Source organism: Tamandua tetradactyla, chromosome 8 (assembly GCF_023851605.1).
Source record: "Tamandua tetradactyla isolate mTamTet1 chromosome 8, mTamTet1.pri, whole genome shotgun sequence".
NCBI classification, from domain to species: domain Eukaryota; kingdom Metazoa; phylum Chordata; class Mammalia; order Pilosa; family Myrmecophagidae; genus Tamandua; species Tamandua tetradactyla.
Window position 1 is genome coordinate 53,203,033 of NC_135334.1, and position 20,619 is coordinate 53,223,651.

Genomic DNA, 20,619 nt, shown 5'->3' on the forward strand with positions numbered 1-20,619 from the left:
CAGTGTGGTATTGGCATAAAGATAGACATATTGGAGTCAAATTGAGAGCTCAGAAATAGACCTTCAGATCTATGGTCAATTGATTTTGACAATGCTATCAAATCCATCCAATGGGACAGAACATTCTCTTCAACAAATGGTGCTGGGAGAACTGGATATCCGTATCAAGGAATGAAAGAGAACCCCTATCTTATACCATATACAAAAATTAACTTAAAATGGAACAAAGACCTAAATATAAAAGCCAGAACCATAAAACTCCTTGAAGAAAATGTAGGGAAACTTCCTCAAAATCTTGTGGTAGGAAGTGGTTCTTTAGCACTTACACCCAAAATATAAGCAAAAACAACAACAAATACATAAATGGGACCTCCATAAAATTGAATAATTTTGTGTTCACAGATCACACCAATGCTGACAGTGGCACTATTAACAATTTTCAAAAGGTGGAAATAACCCAGTTTTCCATCAACCAGTGAATGGACAAATAAAATATTGTACATACATATAATCAAATATAATGCAGCTATAAAAAGAAATGAAGTCGTGACTCATGACTGCGTGGATGAATATTGAGGACATTATGTTGAATGAAATAAGCCAAACACAAAAGGAAAAATATTGAATGATTTCACTAATGTGAACTAAATATAACTAGTAAACTCATGGTGTTAATATCTAGAACATAGGTCACCAAATGATAGAATGAGGGAGAGAATGGGAAGTTGATACTTAATTTGTGCAGAATATGTAATAAGGTTGATTGTAAATGTTTGGAAATGGATGGAGGTAATACAAATACATTATAGTGAGCATGACTAATAGAGATGATATGTGGGCACAATTGTGATTGAAAGATAATGCTCGGTGTTGTGCATGTCACTAGAAGGAAAAACAAAGGATGAAACATGGGACCGTATAGTGAACCCTCTTTGGGATGAAAATGTTCTCTAATTGATTATGATGATCAATGTATATTGAAAAATAAGGGGCAAAAAGACCCTAGAACTAAATAGATAAAGCTGACCTTTAAATGTCTAAAAATCAGAGGGTGATTACAGCCATCTGTAGACATAGTTTTCTTTCCAAAAAGATACAAAAAACCATCTAACTCCAAGCAAGATGAATGGACATACTCCCAAACAATTTTTCTGTTCATTTCTCTTGTCATCTTGTGAAGAAAAGTAGTATGGTGAACAATCATAGAATAAAACCTGCATTTTAGCAAAATGCTGCATGTACTCTGATGCTTAGAAGATAAATATTCTGTCCTCATAATTTATTGGCCTGAAGAGACCTTCCTTTCCCCAGCAAAGCACAGTTAAGAGAGTCACTACCCTAGGGGACATTTAGCTTTCCTGAATTTCATACCTTTCCTTTTTAATCTTGTGGAAAAAAAAACAAGACTAATATGTGAGCACAGAATTTCAAGTGAGGCAATTCCTGTTTGCCTTTCATTTAAAAAATTTATTCCAATATTTAGTGTGCAGGCACTGAGAAATGGAATCTCATGCAATGAAAGTGTGCTTTGCCGATTGAAAAACTTAAGTGTTAACCACATCACCTGTAGCTTACTTATATCAGCATTGTCCTGTATTTTTGATATCCTTCAGGCTCAATTTTGGAAGCAACATACACTGAGTGGCATATTTGAGCAGAAAATAAATAGTAACTCACAGAATCTCTCGCTAAATTAGAAAATTACATTAAAAATAAAAAGTGGGCAGAACCAAGGAGCAGGCAGCCATAACCATAGCAAAAATCATGTCACAAGAACCACTCTGGAAGGATGGTGTGGCTGCAGCAGCAAAACACAGATGGTTCTCATTCTGGTCCTTTGACGCACTTGCATAGAGATCACCCCACTACCACCCCCATCCCCACCCAACTATAGGACCACTTAGATCGTGTGCCTGCGCCTTAGCTGCTAGGGGAAAATAAAATAAATATTTAGACATCATTTCTTCTCTAATAGAAAAACAGTTCCAAAACTATAATCACAAAGTGGACATTTCACAAACATAGGAAAGGTATTCAAATGCTAAACAGCCAAAAACATAACAGCAGATGACCATGTATTCCATTCCTTTGCTTGCCCAATATCCACACACTTTATTCTTCCTATAGTTACATGTCCGGAAAATATATCCCCATTGATAGTTATGTAATTTTCTCATTTAAAAACTTCACACAGTTCTCTAAACTGACAGAAAAATGTGTATAGAATATTGCCTTTGGCAGTGGCTCTTTCTGTAAGTGAGATTTCCAGGCCAGCTGTATCAATATCACAATGTACTTGTTACAAGTACAAGGTCTTAGAAAAACTCTAGATTTACTGAATCAGAAATGAGGTGATTTTAAATCTGTTAAAGTTCAGGAACCAATGTCTAGAGTGATCTTGACAACCAAAGAGAAATAGAGTTGCTTTCATACATGGGGGGAATTAATCCCAAATCTCATAGTTACTGCCTCCAACTGCAAATGTAGCATTCTAGTTGATGTCCATTGTTCCTCTAGTTCTGTCCATTTCAATGTCGTACATACTATGATCAAAATTGAGACACTAAATATCACCCTCATACCTTATTTACATTTTATATGTAATATGGAGAAAGAAACTAGAAATTAAAATTAAAAAAATATACACGATACAGTATAAAAGAAGACCAATGTTTTCAGCAATTGATCATGAGGTCATTTAAACTTCCTCCACTTTCCTTCCATGTTCCTCCTGCTTTCAGCAAGTATCTCAACTATCCAGGTTTATTTACTTTCTTTCCTGTGGGACATGAACCTCTGCCAATCCTTCTGTTTAGTAATTTCCATCAATTTTTTTACATTCAATATAGAGGTTTAGGGAGGTAATTTATGGGATTATTATGTTTAGTCCTTTCTCTCCACCCCCTCATCTGTATGCTACAGTATTCTTATTTCTCATTAATTATCAGTGTCACCCCAGCTAGATGTCATCCAGCCAACAGTATAATTTTATTTTATGCCTATAATTCCATTTTCTCTTTGGTGGGTTGAGGAGCTGAAAGAGCCAGGTGGCAGTCTTAAACTGCCTTAAACAGATATAGAGCAATTGTTATTTCCCCTGATGGAAGCATTTTGCTCTTAGATGTTAGAACTTCTTAAGTACCAGAGTCCAGAGTTGTAAGTGCCAGCTATGAGTGGGTTGTCAGATATAATTATGAGAATTACTTTTTCTACCCAAAATTTCCTGAGATGGGAGAAATGTACTATGTATTAGTTACTGGTTTAGCATATAAGCTTTTCTACAGGATGGTACTTCAAACTCACAAGGTGCTAACCGATGGCACTGAGTCTTCAAAAAGTCATTCCACTGCTTTAAAAGACTAGCTTCTCCTGAATGATAGAGTAAATGCAAAGAGCAATGATTAAAAATTAATTAAAACCACTTTCAGGTGTCTAAGCTACACTTTGGTAAATTCAGCCTATTCTAAAAGTATTTTCTTTTTTACTAAGTATCATCAGAATCCATACCAAAATCCATTTGAAAGATAATTGCCAAAGTAAAATTGCTTAAGCCCTGCAATTCTTATGCTATGTAAACATTCATTAGGACGTGTTATGGACAAGGCTTCTAATCTTACTCTGGTTATTGTCAGAAGACATTGAGTTATGAAGGATAATGACCTTTCTTGCAAGGTAGAACTCCTTTGAGTGAGTGAGTCCAAACTAGGGAGGAATGGTTTCCTCAGCAAAGGGAGAAGAGCCCACTCGAGCTAGAAAGTCAGGCTTAAAATACTCAGTCTGCCCATATATTCACAACTGAATCTTCGGTGTATCACTCTTCTGCAATCTGCGCTCAAACTTTGAGTTAGGAGATTCAAACATTATAAATTAAACTGACCTTGTAATTCGCCAGACCACACCAATAAACTTAGCATGTGTTCTATGGCAATCTCAACTTCACAACTGCAAGAAATTAGAATTTGTGTGTATGGGAGGAGGCAGAGTTCTCTGAGTTTTAGAATGTTACTTAAAGTGAGAATTTAGAGAAATGATTTCATTGTTATCTTTCTTTAAGATGTCCTTTGCTGTTAGAAGCAGCCACCTAAGTTATCATCCTTTCAATTCTCGAGTCTTTCATACTGTCTTAAGACCACAAAGTATCTTATTCACATGATTTAATAGAAGAAGAGTTTGATGGTAACATTTGAAATAAACTAGAAACTTTCATTGTGGTATACCCAAGTGAACATTACGATAATTATTTCCTGACATTCTATTATACTAATAATAATGATTGTTTTAATCAACCTTATCATCATTATTTGGTTTTCTCTATTCTTTAGCAATTCCTAAATGAGCATTCAGGACCACTGGCCAATGGGGTCGCTATAGAAGTGATAAGGGAAAGGGGGCATGGGGATTAGAATAATGAGAGATTTTTGCTAATACCAGCTCATTTCTGTGAAGGAGTGTGAACTCCTGTTATTATAACTAAAATTGGCTATATTCCCCAAGCATTTGTTACTTATTTCAAAAATGAAGGTGAAATGAGGCTTTAATTTCAAACATGCAAAAGCTGAAAAAAAATCATAACGTGCAGATTCACTCACTACAAGAAATATTTAAGTACATCTTTTAGAGAGCAGGAGAAGATAGAAATCTGGATCACCACTAAGACATGAAGAACACTAGAAATGATAACTACATGGGTAAAGTTATAAGGCTTTTTTTTCTTATTATTCACGTCTCTTTAAAATGTAATTGATCACTGATACCTTATTTTGTTACAATTCTTTCCCCCCATTTGGTCAGGAAGGCACTGTTGATCCCATGGTGTCAACACCAGGCTCATCCTTGGGAGTCATATCCCACGTTGCCAGGGAGACTTTCACCTCTAGATGTCTTGTCCCACATAGGTGGGAGGGTAATGATTTTACTTGCAGAGTTGGGCTGAGAGAGAAGGAGATGCCACAACTGAGCAACAAAAGAGTAACTCTTAGGTAGGCCTAGCTTCTCAGCTACAGAAATAAATTTCATAAGAGCTAGAAACTTTCACTGTGGTATACCCAAGTGAACATTATGATGTTCATACTCATAAGAGCAAGCCTCAAGGTCAATGGCTTGGAGTATTAACCTGGGAGTCCCTAATATTTGAAAGAATATCAGGAATTTCTCAGGTGGTAAAGTTTAATGGTTCTAGATGGGTTCTTAAAACAGATAAGTCCTGAAACCCAGAGGGGTCAGCCTTTTCAGAATGTCAACTAGTTCCATGCCCTATTCCATATGCTCAACAGCCCTTTCCAACATGAAAAATTTAGAATGAACATAGTCCAAGTACCCCTATAGACTAGGAGAAAGATCAATGGGGAAGGTAGAGTTATAACAGAGAAGGTAGGATTTAACAAATGAGTATGACTCAATATCATTATATTGATATTTCTTTTAGTCTCCAGTGTCTTGGTGTAGCCAGAAAGAAAGACCTAAAATTGTGGAACTGTAACCCATAACAAACTCTTGAAATCTGTTCTACAACTAAGTGTTGTAGTGTGCTTTGAGATTTATTGATTTTTTGTACATATGTTATTTTTTATAATAAAAATTTAAAAACATATAATTGACTGCTTAAACAAAACTAATAGCAGTGTATTATGGGGTTTATAAGCTATGTATAAGTAGAAGTTGTATGAAAATAATAACAAAAAGGCCAGTAGTAGAAAAATGGTATCATACTAGTTAGGAGCCTTGTACTATACATGAAGTGGTACAATATCACTTGAATGCAGACTGATAATTTAAAGATGGATATTATAACCCCTTAAAGCAATCAATAAAATAGCAAAGCATTTTAGCTATTAAACCAGCAGAGAAAAAATTTAATAATAATAAATACCTAGTTAATTCAAAAGAAGGTAGAAAAGGGGAAAAAAGGAAAGTTGAGATAAATATAAAACAAATAGCAAGACGACAAACATATCAATAATCACATTTAATGTACATGATATAAAATGGCATGGTATGGCACAAAGACAGACAGAGACACTAACAGAATCAAATTAAGAGCTCAGAAATCAACCCTCACATTTATAGAAAACTGATTTTTTTTTCTATATCCAACACATGGTCTTTATTACAGAAGTTGGCCTAAGGAAGCTTACAAACATTACAACTTACCCTCTGCTTTTCCATACTTCCCAAGGCTGCAACCAACAAACCACTGCATTTTAGTATATGCTTAAAACAGCTTAAGTCACGTCCTGATCCCTTTCCCTTAGAGGCGGAAAAAAAAACCCTTAGATTTTTGTCCTAACAAAACTTTACCCTGAACCATCAAATTTCCGCAGATGGAATACCAACAATAGGTTGTTTTTGCCTAAGCAATTCAAGGCTGATCTTTCAAAAGAAGACACAGATTTCTCATTAAATTTTGTTTTAATGGGTCTCAAAATTCTGTGACAGATTTTTGGTCGTTGTTTCCATTTAAAAAGTACTGATTTTAAAAACTAATAACTTAAAACTGCCACACGAAAACAAATGGTCCACAAAACATTCCTTTCCTTCTGAAGGTTTTACGTTGCATTGTTATCATTAACCAGTCTTTTACTATTAAACTTAAATGGCCAATTGAGACAAACAGTTCTGAGACCGTTCTTCCACCACTGATTAAGACTGGGGTGGCAGGTGTTATGGGTAATATTCATTTAGCTTTCTGAGCTTTCTGGGCAGACTTGGTGACCTTGCCAGTTCCAGCAGCCTTCTTGTCCATTGCCTTGATCACACCCACAGCAGAAAACTGATTTTTGACAAAGGGCAAAGACCACTCCATTGGGAAAGAATAGATTCTTCAACAAATGGTTCTGGGAAAACTGGATCTCCATTTTGCAAAAAAAAAAAAAAAAAAAAGAAAGAAAGAGGCCTTCTCCCTCACACGTTATACAAAAATCAACTGGAGACAACCAAGATTTCCATCAACAGATAATTAAACATGCCTTGTTATATCCATGCAATGGAATATTATTCTGCAATTAAAAATTCATATACATAAGAACATGGATGACTTTCAAACTAATTATGTGTAGTGAAAGAAGTCAGGTAAAAACAAGTATATTCTATACAATTCCATATAAATAAAATTCTAGAAAATACAAACTAATCTATAGTGACGGATGGCAGCTCAGTGTTTGCCTAGGAAGGAGCTACAGGGAGGTCAGGAGGGTGACTCACAAAGTGGCCCATCGTGATTGCTGATGGTTTTGAGGGTGTAAATATATATATATGTCAAAACTTTATCAAATTGGTCCATTCAAAGATGTACTTTGTTTTTGTAAAAATGTTTATTGTATATCAATTATACTTCAACAAAGTTGTTTAAAAAAGAAGAAAGAAGGAAAAGGAAAAGGAAAAAAAGAAAGTTTGCAGTTGTTTTCCTAAGCTTCAGGCCCAGGCATTTAAACCAGAAGCAGTGGCTCCTTCTTTCTCTCTGGACACTACCAGTCATATTTCAATGAACATATATGTATATTGTAGTGGAATGAATTTACGGGTTTAGAGTAAGTTGAAGGTTAATTGGAAGTTGAGGCTTATGTATGAACTCCCATCTCCATCAATCACATTGTCTCTGTGCATAATGTTTGCCAGACCTATCCCAGAAAGGCTGAGGCAAATCCTCAGTACTTTTTGCAGGAGACTAACTTTATTCTTAGTGATGGTTTCTATTAGTCTATAGTTTTCCTGGAAAACAGAACTGACAGGATGTGTGTGTGTGTGTACATAAATATTATAAGGTTTATTATAGGAATTTGCTCACATGACTGCAGGGATTGCTAAGTCCAAATTCAGTAATGGTGGTGGCAAGCCAGAAACTCCAATGAATGTTTCCATGAATTCCCCAGGAGAAGCTGGCTAGATGAGGTAGAGATGGAGATTCTTCTTTCTCACTGCTGCAATTATCAGTTCTCTCTTTAAGACCTTCAACTGATTGGCTGAGACTTCTCTCAGTGCTGAAGGCAATCTCATTTGTGAATTGTAGATAAAATCAGCCATAGGTGCACTGAACTGACTAATGATGTAAATCCATTTTCACCGTAACAATCAGGCCAGTGTTGACTTAACCAAACAACTGGACACCACAGCCTAGCCAAGTTGACACATGAATTTAACCATCACATGGTCTGAGGAGATTGACCTTAAACATCATATGGGACAGATGTATACAAATATCTACCAGTGTACTCTGGCTTTTTTCTTTTTTTTTTTATGGATTTTACCTCTGTTGCCACTTTGACATTCATCTGAAGTTTCTAAGAAAGGGATAGAGACTATACTATTCCTTGCAGTTTTTAACTTTGAATTTCTTAGGTTTAGAACATAATGAGTTGATGTTAGGATCACCTGGGAGCTTTAAAAATGTCACTTGGGACTTAATTTAATTGTTCTGGAATTGAGTTATTAAGATAGCTCCCCCGGTGAATGCGAAGCTAGGGCTGCAAACTGCTAATCTAACACCTGGTAACTCAAAGTGTGGTCAAAGGCCAGCTACAGCAGCCTCACCTGGGAGCAACCACTTTCAGGTGCTGCTTAGGTTTACTGTTTGAGGATCTTTTTTTGGCAAGATACACAGGTCATCTAAATTTATATTAAATTGGAGAAGCATTGGTCTTAAAAAAACTGCAATGGGGACTTAAATTCTAAAAATAAATTGATATCTTTAGTACAAGTTCTTTCAAATTTGTTCTTCAAGATTAAACTGAATATTTTTAACACAGAGTTTTTATATGCATTTTAGAATCAACTCACAGGCTTCACAGAAAGAAACATGCTAGGTTTGTAGTTTTTTTTTTTTTTTTTTTTTTTAAAGGAAAGACAGAGAGAAGGAAGGAAGGATAGAAGGAAGGAAGGAAGGAAGAAAGGGAAACATTTTTAAACATTTTCTTGTTTTTATTGTATTCTGTTTCTCCGTTTTTGTTACATGGGCTGGGGCCGGGAATCGAACCGAGGTCCTCCGGCATAGCAGGCAAGCACTTTGCCCGCTGAGCCACCGCGGCCCGCCCGTAGGTTTGTAGTTTTAATGAGTATTATTAGTATATGGGACAAATAAATTCCACAAATTAAATCATATCATAAAATATAGTACCATCACTGCAATTCCTTAAGACAAATATATATATATAACTGTTTTGAGAAAGGAAAAAATGCTTCTTTAAAGTTGTATCATATTTATGAAAATGGAAAGCAGAAAATGAGTACCCTCATTGTTCTTCTAACTTTAAGTTTATTTGGTAATATAAATCTCACCTTTTAACCATTTTTAAGTGTGCAATTCATCAGTGCATTGATTATGTTCACAAAGTTGTGCTACCACCACCATCACTTATTACCAAAACTTTTTCATCACCCCAAAGAGAAAATGGATTTTGCTATATACACTCAGCAATAACTACCCATTCTTTCCTCCTCCAGGTCTCTGGTAACCTGTACTCTACAGTCTCTGAATTTGCTTTATTCTAGATACTTCATATGTGGAATCATGCAATATATGTCCTTCTGTGTCAGGTTATTCTGTTCAGCATAATGCTTTCAAGGTTCATCCACATAGTAGCATATGTCAGAACTTCATTCCTTTCATTGATTTTTTGGGGGACAGTATTTTGGTTTATGTAACGCCTTTTTTCTGCTAATACCTCACCTTTTTATAACACCTTATAATTTTTTATAATATCCTGTAATAGGTGAATACTTCCACAGGTGGCAGTAATGCATCAATTCCATCCCCTCAAATTAAATATTGAATCTTTTGCTTGTTCACGAATAAAATGGAGCTTTCTGAATTCACTGTAGTATATAGAACAAAGCTATTTGTCATAACAACAAATAATAGGTCTGTATTACTCATAATCTTGTATAATTTATGGCTTGAAATATTTTGCATTTTAATATACTTAAAGAAATTAGTATTATGTGTATTGACTGGTTTGCCCTATGAAGGTATTTTTATTCTATTTTCAGAAGTATGCCTTTTAAAAAATTTAATATACACTACTGAGAAGTATAATTTTTTCATTTTATTAAAAAGCAATGGCCCTATACAAGTATACCCAACTGATTTCTAACAAAGGTACAAAAGTAATTAAAAGGAGGAGTGACAGCTTTTTCAGCAAATGATGCTAGAGCAACTGAATGTCCAAAGGCATATAAATAAACTTCAGCATAAATCTCACATCATAAAAATTAACTCAAAAGAATCACAGATTTATATGTAAAATGAAAAACCATAAAACTCTTAGAAATAAACATAGGAGAAAATCTTCAAGACTTGGACATAGTCTTGACATAGTCAAAGTCTGATTCGTAAAGATGAAAACGATAAAGTTGTACTTCATCAAAATTTGAAACTTTGGTTCAGGGGAAAACCCTGTAAATAGGATGTACAGACAAATTATAGATTGGTAGAAAAGATTGGCACACCACATATCCATCGAGAGGCTTGTATTTCAAATATATAAGGAGCTCTCAAAAAAAGACAAACAACAACAACAAAAACTATTTAATTAGAAATAAGACAAAAACCCAAAGGCTGCCAGTGGACCAAAATAGTGGTGTAAGACAGTCCAGGGTGCTACTGAATCTTTAAACATGTATCAGAAACTAACAAAGCCATCTTCCTCAAAGCTCCAGAAAATAAACGGTTATAGTAACTGGGTGAGGGCTGGATCAAGAAAACACAGCTTCACAAACAGTAGGAGAAGCTCCTGGTGCTCGTTCTGGCCCATCCCCACCCCCACCTTGGCATGGTATAGAGCTGACTGCACTCCCCTTGTGGTTGGGTCCCTGGCCCTGTGAGGAGGGAGAAGAGTCACCCCTACAAACACAGTGTGTTGCGTGTATGCCAGTGCCAATCTATCATGCGGCAGATAGAGAGGGAACTCACCAGGGGCTCACCCACCCAGAACTTGCCTTGGAAGCAGAAGCAGCTTGCAGACAGTTAAAACACTATAAAGAACAATTAAATCAAAGCAACCTGAGGCAAAGGATTATTATAGAATAGAGCTCCAGGGAGGGGAGAAAAGAAAGTTTATTTCATAAGGAGTAGAGGAGGCATTTGAATTCCTGTAAAAAGGGAAATTCTTAGGTCATATGCAAATATAAACCCATGACAAGACACAGTCTCAAAAAAACAGAGACAGGACCCTGCATTTGACATTCAGCTTGGGCTGATTTTTTGGGGTGGTGGGGGGGGGGTGGCAGCATGGATGGGCCAGGAATCTAACCAGGGTCTCCCTCATGGCAGGTGAGCATTCTACCAGTGAACCACCAGCACACCCCCTGGGCTGATCTTCTTGATAGGAAGACTAAACTCTGAAAGAGGACACAATCCAATGCAGACCAATTTGCAAAAACTGTGAAAGTTTTTTTTTTTTTTTTTGCATTTGTTTGTTTGTTTTCTTTAGTTCCTGGTACTCAAGGAAACCTCTGTCATATCACTAACTGTTACAAATTTAAGGAACAGATATCTCAGGGACTAAATCCAAGTTTCTGGTTGTATGCAGGACAATTGAGTATTGTTAGGGGAAAACTATGTCTGTTCTTGTGTTGTATTTAGAGATTAAGTATGGTTTAGAATGATGGGTATAGCTGCCAAGTTGACAAGGGGTGGACTGTTATGGTTGGGTTCATGTGTCAACTTGGCCCAGTTGTCTGGTCAAGGAAGCACTCGCCTAGCCATTACTGTAAGGACATTTCATGGTTGGTCAATAACCCATGGTTTATTAAATCATTAGCATGTTGACTGCATCCAGGGCTGGTTACATCTGCAGTTGACCAAGGGGAGTGTCTTCTGCAACTAGTGATTTTTAATTTGATGAACTGAAAGCTCTAAAGGAGAAGGTTTTCATTCTCTCTCTCTTCTTCAGCCAGCCAGTCTCTCCTGGGGAGTTCATCAAGGACCTTCATCAGAGCTACCAGCTCATGGTCTGCCCTACACATATTGGATTCTTGTGTCCCCATGGTTGCAGGAGACACTTTTATAAATCTCAAATTTACATATAGTTTGTTGATTCTGTTTCCCTAGAGAACCCTGATTAATATACATGGTTCTGCCTTTGAAGTCATTATTCCTTCGATCTGTCACTTTTCTGTCTCTTGTAGTCCAGGCTGGCAATGGTTTCCATTCACATAGATCTTAAAAAAAAAACTTATCAGTTTTGCATGCAGCAAACAGAGGTACCAATAATTAGACAGGATTTTGTTTTCCACAAATCCTTTCTGGATAACACCATTTCCAATTCTGAGTTGTACTGAAATGGCTGTCTGATTCTATGTTCTATTAAATCCTCACATGAGGAACTATTCTCTGGGGACTTGCTTTCTGGAAGTGCAGAATTTACCAAGCCATCATTTCTGGTTTCTTTGTACCCAAAACTTCAATTCTCAGCTTATCACTTTCCTCCCACATTTTACCATAAGCTGCATGGAGAAGCAGGCTGCATTTTCCACATTTAGCTTGGAAATTTCTCCAGCTAAATATCCAAGTTTGTCACTTTCAAACTCTGTCTTCCATCTGACATCAGGACTCAATTTTGCCAAATTTCCTGCCACTTTAAAAGGATCGCCTTTCCTCCAGTTTGCAATGACACATTCGTCATTTCTGTCTAAATCTTCATTGAAAGTTCCTTTAGTGCCCAATCTCTTGGTGTTTTCCATCAAGTGCCTCACAATTTTTCTGGAATCTTCCCCCTTACCCATTTATAAAGTCATTCCAGCATTTTTGACATTTGCAAATTGCGGTATCCCACTTGTCGGTACCAAAATCTGTTTCGATTTGCTAAAGCTGTCAAAATGCAATATAACAACAATGGGCTTATTAACAATTGGGATTTATTACCTTAAAGTTACAATTTTAAGTCATGAAAATGTCCAGATTAAGGCATCAACAATGTGATACCTTCTCTGAAGAAACACTGTCAGCATGTGGGACACCTCTGTCACATAAAAAGGCACATGGCCGGTGTCTGCTAGTCCTTCTCTCCCAGGTTTCATTGCTTCCAGCTTCTTGCTTCCATACCTTCCTCTCTCACCTTCTCCAGATGCTTTTCTGTATGTGAGCTTTCCTTGGCTTCATCTCTCTACTTCTGTGTGTGTTTAATCTTCTCACAAAAGACTCCAGTAAAAGGGTTACTAGCCACCTGGAATGGGATGGGTCACATCTCAATTGAAATAGCCTAACCAAAAGGTCCTACCTATACCAGGTTTATACCCACAGGAATGGATTAAAAATAACATGGTCTTTTCTGGGATGCAAAACAGCTTCAAGTCACCACAGCCTATGTGAGAGATTTTGAACATGTACAAGTGAGTTATTTTTAGTTTAGTCCTCTCCAGGTAAGTTTGTTTTTGCTTTAGACATGTATAGACAAGTTGCCTCCAGGCCCATGCCAATTTACTTCATGTATCAAAAAAAGATTTTGCTTAACCTAATATTGCAAAGTTTTCTTCTAGATGTTCTATGATTTTAGCTTTGAAAGTAGATGTGTAATCCATTTCAAGTTACTCTTCACATATGCTGTGTGGTATGAAGCTCATTTTTATATACAGGTATTCCAGCACTGTTTGCTGAAAAGGTTACCTTATCTACCTGAATTGCCTCTATCAAAAAGCAGTTGCCCATATATATATGGGTCTATTTCTGAATTGTGTACTTGGTACTATTTATCTGCCTATCTTTATACCAATACAACATTATTTTGATTATTATAGCTTTATAACAAGCCTGGAAACTAGGTTGTGTTAGTTCTTCAACTTTTACTTTTTTTTTTTTTTTAGTCATCTGCTATTGTTGGGAGGAGTGTCCTGTTATGACAGTTAGGTCAAGGTGGTTGATAGTGATGCCCAGTCTCCTCTATCCTCACTGATTTTCTCTATGGATATTGAGAGGGGTAATGAAGTGTTTGACTAGAATTGTGGATTTTTCTATGTCTCATTGCATAGTCCTATCAATTTTTGTTTCATATATTTTTAAGCTCTGAGATTAGGTACATAAATGTTTAGGATTGTTATGTCCTCTTGATAAATTGATCCCTTTATCAGTATGAAATAAACTTCTTTATCCCAGATAATATTCTTTGCTCTGAAATTGACTTTATCTACTATTATATAACCACTCCAGCTTTTCTTAGGATAGTATGAATGTGGTAGGTGATGGTCCAAGCACAGCCTGCCACCTTTCCCTGTGACCTCCTGTGACCAAGCCCTCTGCTTGCCCTGTGTTAGGCTGGCTTCTGAGATGGGATTATAAATGCAGGCTGACTCCCTTCTTGGGGGTGACTTGAAGTAGAACACATCCCTATCAGATGGGGGACTGACTGCACCTTCCGACCCCTTTTGTCCTGAGCATGTGTAAACATTTGTTCTGGAGATAGTTTGGCTAAAGTAGGTCATTTTATGGCACTTGGCTCATGCCTGCTGGTATCTGCCTTGGCTGGAAGGGAGTGGTGTCCTTCTACTACTACACAAGTAGTAAGTGCAGACGTCTCTCCGTATCAGCTGCAGATCGGAATCCATTGGGCATGGAGGACTAAAAGCCACTGATGAAGCTAACCTTGCTGGGTCCCTTCTCTACGTGAGCAAACAGTTTTCCTTCCACTGTCTGTGAGTTGTGCTTTTGCTGACACACGTGACACCTACAAACCATGGCCTGGATTGGGGCCCTTGAACTGCTTTTCTTGGTGGCAGGCATTGTTATGTTCCTTGCTACCCTCCGTGTGGTCAGACCCCTGCCCTGGAGGTGATAATAGTGTCTCTTTCTGACTGTCAGTATGGCGCAGTGAGCAGGGTGCCAACAGTTTGTGTTAGCAACGTTTATTATTTTCCATCCTTTTACTTTTAGCCCATTTGAGACTTACATTTACAGTGTATTTGATGTAGGCAGTGAAACTTACATTTAAAGTGTACACTAAATACACCAAAAAAAGTCTACACCAAATACATGTTAAATGTAAGTATCGTTCTTTCGTATTCAGTCTGAAAATTTGTCTTTAATTGTGGTGTTTCCACCATTCATGTTACGTGAAATTATTGATATGATTAGTATCAACTGCGTAATTGTTATTTGTTTACTTTTCACATCTGTTCTTTTTCCCATTTATGCTTTTTAAATAATAATTTAATATTGATTCTATTTTGTCTCTTTTTTCACTGATTACCTGTAACTCCTTTTTTTCTTGTTTTATTGGTTTCTTAAGGGTTTATGACATACGTCTTTAACTTATAGTCTACCTACCAGTGATATTACACCATATATTATAAGAAACTTACAATAGTATAGTTTCACTTCTCTACTCCCAACCTTTGTGCTATTTTCATCATAAATTTTACATTTATACATATTATTAAAAACCTTCACTACCTTGTGATCTTTGTTTAAATATGCAATTTAAAGAGTTTTTTATGCTAACAAAAAATCATATGTATTTTACTATCTAATTAAAATTTCTGGTGCTTTTCATTCTTTTGTGTTGGCCTGCAGGGGATCAATTTTTCAACTTCTGTATATTGGAAAAAACACGTGTTTTGCCTCTGCTTTTGAAAGATTTTCCTTGGCTACAAAATTTTAGTTTGAAAGCCTTTTTCTTTCTCTCTTCCCACTTTCATTGTTTCTGACAGGAAATATGTTGACCTTTTAATCTTTTTTCCTCTGAATATAGCATATCTTTTTGTGCCTGGTTGCTTTTCTCTTTGTCACTGATATGGAACAGTTTGATTATGATATACTACTTCAGATATTTTTCTGTCTCACCAGGTTGTTCTTACTTTTGGAGATTCCATTTACACATATATTAGGTTATTGAAGTCCTAAAACTCACAGATACTTGAATTTTTTTTTTTTTTTTTGCCTTGGCAGGCACCAGGGATCGAACCTGGGTATCCGGCATGGCAGGTGAGAACTCGGCCTGCTGAACCACCATGGTCTGCCCTAGGATCATTTTTAAAAGTTCTCTTTTCTCTGTGTGCTTCATAATATCTAATGTTATGTCTTCACTTTTAATAATCGAATCTTCAATAGCTAATCTGTCATTAATCCCATCCAAAGTATTCTTCATTTTACATATTTTAGATTTCATCTCTACAATTTCAATTTAGGTGCTTTTATATCATCCATGTCTGTACTTATCTTTCTGAACATATTTAGTAAAGTTATTTTAAATGTTTAATGTCTTTGTCTGCTATTACTAATATCTGTGTCAGTTTTTGTTCAATTTTGATTGAATTTTTCTTCTTCATGTTTATTATTTTTCGGCGTTTTGCATGATTGGTAATTTTTTTTGATTGAACTCCACACATAGTGAATGTTATGTTTTTGTGTGTGCAGGATATATTTGTTGTTGTTGTTGTTTTTTAATACTGAATACTTTTGCATGCTACTTAGGAACACCATTACTTGGAGACAGTTTGATCCTTTTGGATCTTCCCTTGTTATCCAGAGCTTGAACAAAGCTCAACCAAAGGGTAATTATTCCTCACTCTTGCGACACGTCATTTCTGTGCGCTCTACCCAGTGCTCTGTGAAGGATGCAGCCTGGCTGATCAGACAGGCACTAGTCACTGCCCTGTGTTAGTGCCACAGTTTCATGCACTAATCAGACTTAGCTGCACACTCAAGCGGTCCCTATTCTGATCTTCAAAGTGCTCTCTCTGGGCAGCTCTCTATTTACCAGATCTCCGTCCTGCAAATTCTGATGTCTTGGTTTCCTCTGACTCTTGACTTGGTTTCCTCAACTCAGGGAGTTAGCCAGAGTAACGCTGGGGTCCCCATGCCTGGGCTGAAGCCTGGCAAACCTTAAGGCAATAAGCTTCAACAGTCATGGGTATCACCTAGTCCTTCATTGCTCGATGTTAAGTCTCTTGTAAACATTTCTTTCATATGTTTTGTCTGGCTTTTAGTTTGTTTCACATGGCAGAGTAAATCCATTCTTTATATTGTATGTTTTAACCATTAGCAGAAATCTCCCACTGTATGTATCTTTTTTTGATAGTAGTTAAAATAATCTTTAATGTAAAGAAAAATTATTTTTTGAGTTCATTATTTCTACTATTATTTTTGCTATTTTAAAAGTTAATTACTAGAAAAAAGTCAATTACCTGTTTATGGATTGTTAATGAGAATGCAAATACCTTAGATTGCTTGTTTGGGGCATACGTTTTTAAGAAGATATAAATTAAGATACACCACTGGAGGTGGAAGTTGTGGTTTTTAAACAAAAGCTTATATTTGAAAGACTTTTTTCTTTTAAATTTTTTATTGTATGATATAACATATATACAAAGCAAAGAAAGAAAAAAGCAATAGTTTTCAAAGCACTCTTCAGCAAGTAGTTACAGAACAGATCCCAGAGTTTATCCTGGGCTACCATACCATCCTCTCATATTTTTCCTTCTAGCTGCTCCAGAACGTAGGAGGTTAGAAGGAATAAATATTTTTTTAACATCACAATCAAGTTTTTCTCTCTTTTTTTGTGAAAATAATATTTAACATACAAAAAAGCAATAAATTTCAAAGCACAGCACAACAATTAGTTGTAGAACAGATTTCAGAGTTTGGTATGAGTTATAATTCCACAATTTTCGGTTTTTACTTCCAGCTGCTCTAAGATACTGGAGACTAAAAAAAGTATCAATTTAATAACTCAGTAATCATATTCATTTGTTAGACCGTACCTTGTCTGAATAACTCCACCATCACCTTTGATCTTTCTTCAGAACATCAGGTAGTTCCATCTCCCTACCCCTTATTACTGACAGCCCCTTCCAAAATGAAAAAGTTAGAATGGCATATCCCAAATACCCGTAAAGAGTGGAATAGAATGAAAAACTTAAAAAAAAAAGAAATGCATAGTTGTGCATTTTTAAGAATATGTAAAGAAAAAACATTTTTTATTGATCATTATATCTTTGAGGAACTTATTTTTTTAAATGTGTTTTTGTAAATGGGTCAGATTTGTTTTTGGGGACATGATTATTTCATTTATTTTACATTCTGTAAGTTTTCCAATTTCTCTTGTAAAAGAGAAGTGAGTTTTTATTGGTGTGATGATATAAAAATTTATTTTAAAACTAAAAATATTTTCATAAAAATGTAAGAATATTTTTAAAACTACTGAGGAAATAAGTATATAGTTGGTTGTCACATATGGAAAAATCTTGAATGAAGGGGAAAAACTGATTGTCTTTCCCAGAAGTCTAATTGGTAGGAAGGCACAATGGCTCGCTGTGACCCCTCTGTGGGAGAGTCTGGCTTCTCTAACTGCCCCACCCCATACCCTCTGTGCAGGTTTGAAGGGATTCTTTGCCCCAGAAAAGCCATGTTTTTATCCTGGTTCCATCTTGTGGAGGCAGCCTTTTCTGTTAATCCTTATTCAGTACTGTATTCCAATTAAATCCAATTTAATCCCTATCCAATCCCTATTCAGGTTGGAAACTGTACTAGATCATCTCCATAGAGATGTGACACACACAGTTGTGGGTATTAACCTTTGAATAGAGGGAGATGTGACTCTACCCACTCTGGGTGGGTCTTGATTGGTTTACTAGAATCCTATAAAAGAGGAAACATTCTGGAAAAAGCTTCAGAGCCAAGAGAACCACAGAGCCCATGCAACCAGAGACCTTTGAAGATGAAGAAAGAACACCCTCCCCCAACCCTGCCCCAGGGGAGCTTCATGAAACAAGATGCCTGGAGATAAAGCTGGCAGCCATTGCCATGTTCTCCATGTGACTTTCCAGTGGAGAGAGAAACCCTGAACGTCAATGGCCTTCTTGAACCAAGGTATCTTTCCCAGGATGCCTTAGATTGGACATTTCTACAGCTTTTCTTTACTTTGGACATTTTCATGGCCTTAGAACTGTAGACATGTAACTTAATAATTCCCCTTTTGAAAAGCTGACTATCTCTGGTATAGCACATTTCTGCAGCTAGCAAACTAGACAACCCCCTACCCCCCTGCCACATCTAAACCCTGGGATTCAGGGAGTACAGAAGAGCCCCAGGGTCTGCCCCTCACTTGGCCTCCCACACATGAGGAAGAAGTCAAGGATACTTGACTGGTTCCAGGGTAGGAACTCAGGTCCACAGCAAACTCTCCAGCAGCACCAGCTGCTGCCTTAAAACTTCTGCCAGAACATGTTTCCATCCAGCCTGCACCATCCTGCCCCTGGCCCTGCCTGGAACCTCTGTAGCCACCACTGCCCCTTCCAGGGGAGCCCTCTGGTCACAGCTGACCTCTGCGGTGGTACTTTCACCACCTTTGCCCTTAGGCAGAAATGTGGCAAATATGTATTGTGGTGTTGTCACTGTCCCTGGAGACCAGGTGCCACCCTCATGTTAATTATCATGTTTTTATCTTGTCATTACTTGTCTTCCTTCTCCACACTTCACCTCCAATATAGTGCAATCCTCACAAAGGCAGAGTATTGGTCTCTTTTGTTCAATGCTGTTAACCCAGAGTAGTGACTGGTACACAAAATGCTCGATAAATACTTGTTGAGTAAATGAATAAAAATCATTTTTCAATATACATATCCCCTCTTTTGGGTTTTTAAAATTTAAGATATTTCTATAAAAAAATTACTACTTATAATTATCAAGCTGTAAACCACAATAAAAATAAGCTAAAATATAAATAGCAATTTTTTTATAGCTTTAGAAATATCAATCCCCTATATATAATATCACATTTACAGTTTTGAGATCTTCATATTTCTGCAACCAACATTCACAATATCCTTTTTTACCCTTCTCTTTCAAATGGAGTTGAATTGGGATCCCACCATATTTATTGCCACCAATTTTGATTCTTAATTTAACCTAAGTTTGCTTTTGGATGACATGATTTATCCATATCAAATGGACTACAGGGATTTCTGAATAGAATAATTTCAAAAGACACATTGATCAACTGAAGGTAAAATGGACTACAAACTTGACTCACATCTTCCACCTTTACAAAAGGCTTTTTCAGTCTACCTGTTCTTGTTTCATGTACTAGCTCTTTTCCCCACATCTCTTACAGAAGTGATTGATTTCTTGAGTAAATACAATTATTTTGTCTTTTGTTCAATGTAGTATCTAACATCACCAATATGAAGAATTTGACCTCCCTGCATTAGTTTGCTAAAGATGCTGGAATATAATATACCAGAACTGGATTGGCTTTTATAAAAGGGATTTATTAGGTTACAAGTTAACAGTTCTAAGGCCACAAAAATGCTAAACTAATGAATCCAGAGAATGATACCTTGACTTCAGAAAGGCGATATCTGTTACATGGGAAGGCACTTGGCTGGCATCTGCTGGTCCTTGTTCCTGGTTCTGTTTCTTCCAGCTTCTGACTCCAGGGGCTTCCACTTTAAGTATCTGTAGGTCTCAGCTGCTCCAGAGCAAAGCTCAGGGTTTCAACTCTTAGTTTAGCATTTCCTAGGATCATATATTTCTTATTTTCAAACATCTGTGTCCTGGTTTCATATGCCTTCTCTAAGCATCTCTGTTGGCACTCCAAACATCTCCATCTGTCTGCATCTGAGTTTTCTCCAGAATGATTCCTTCTAAAGGACTCCAGTAAACTAATCAAGACCCACTTTAAAACTTTAAATAGG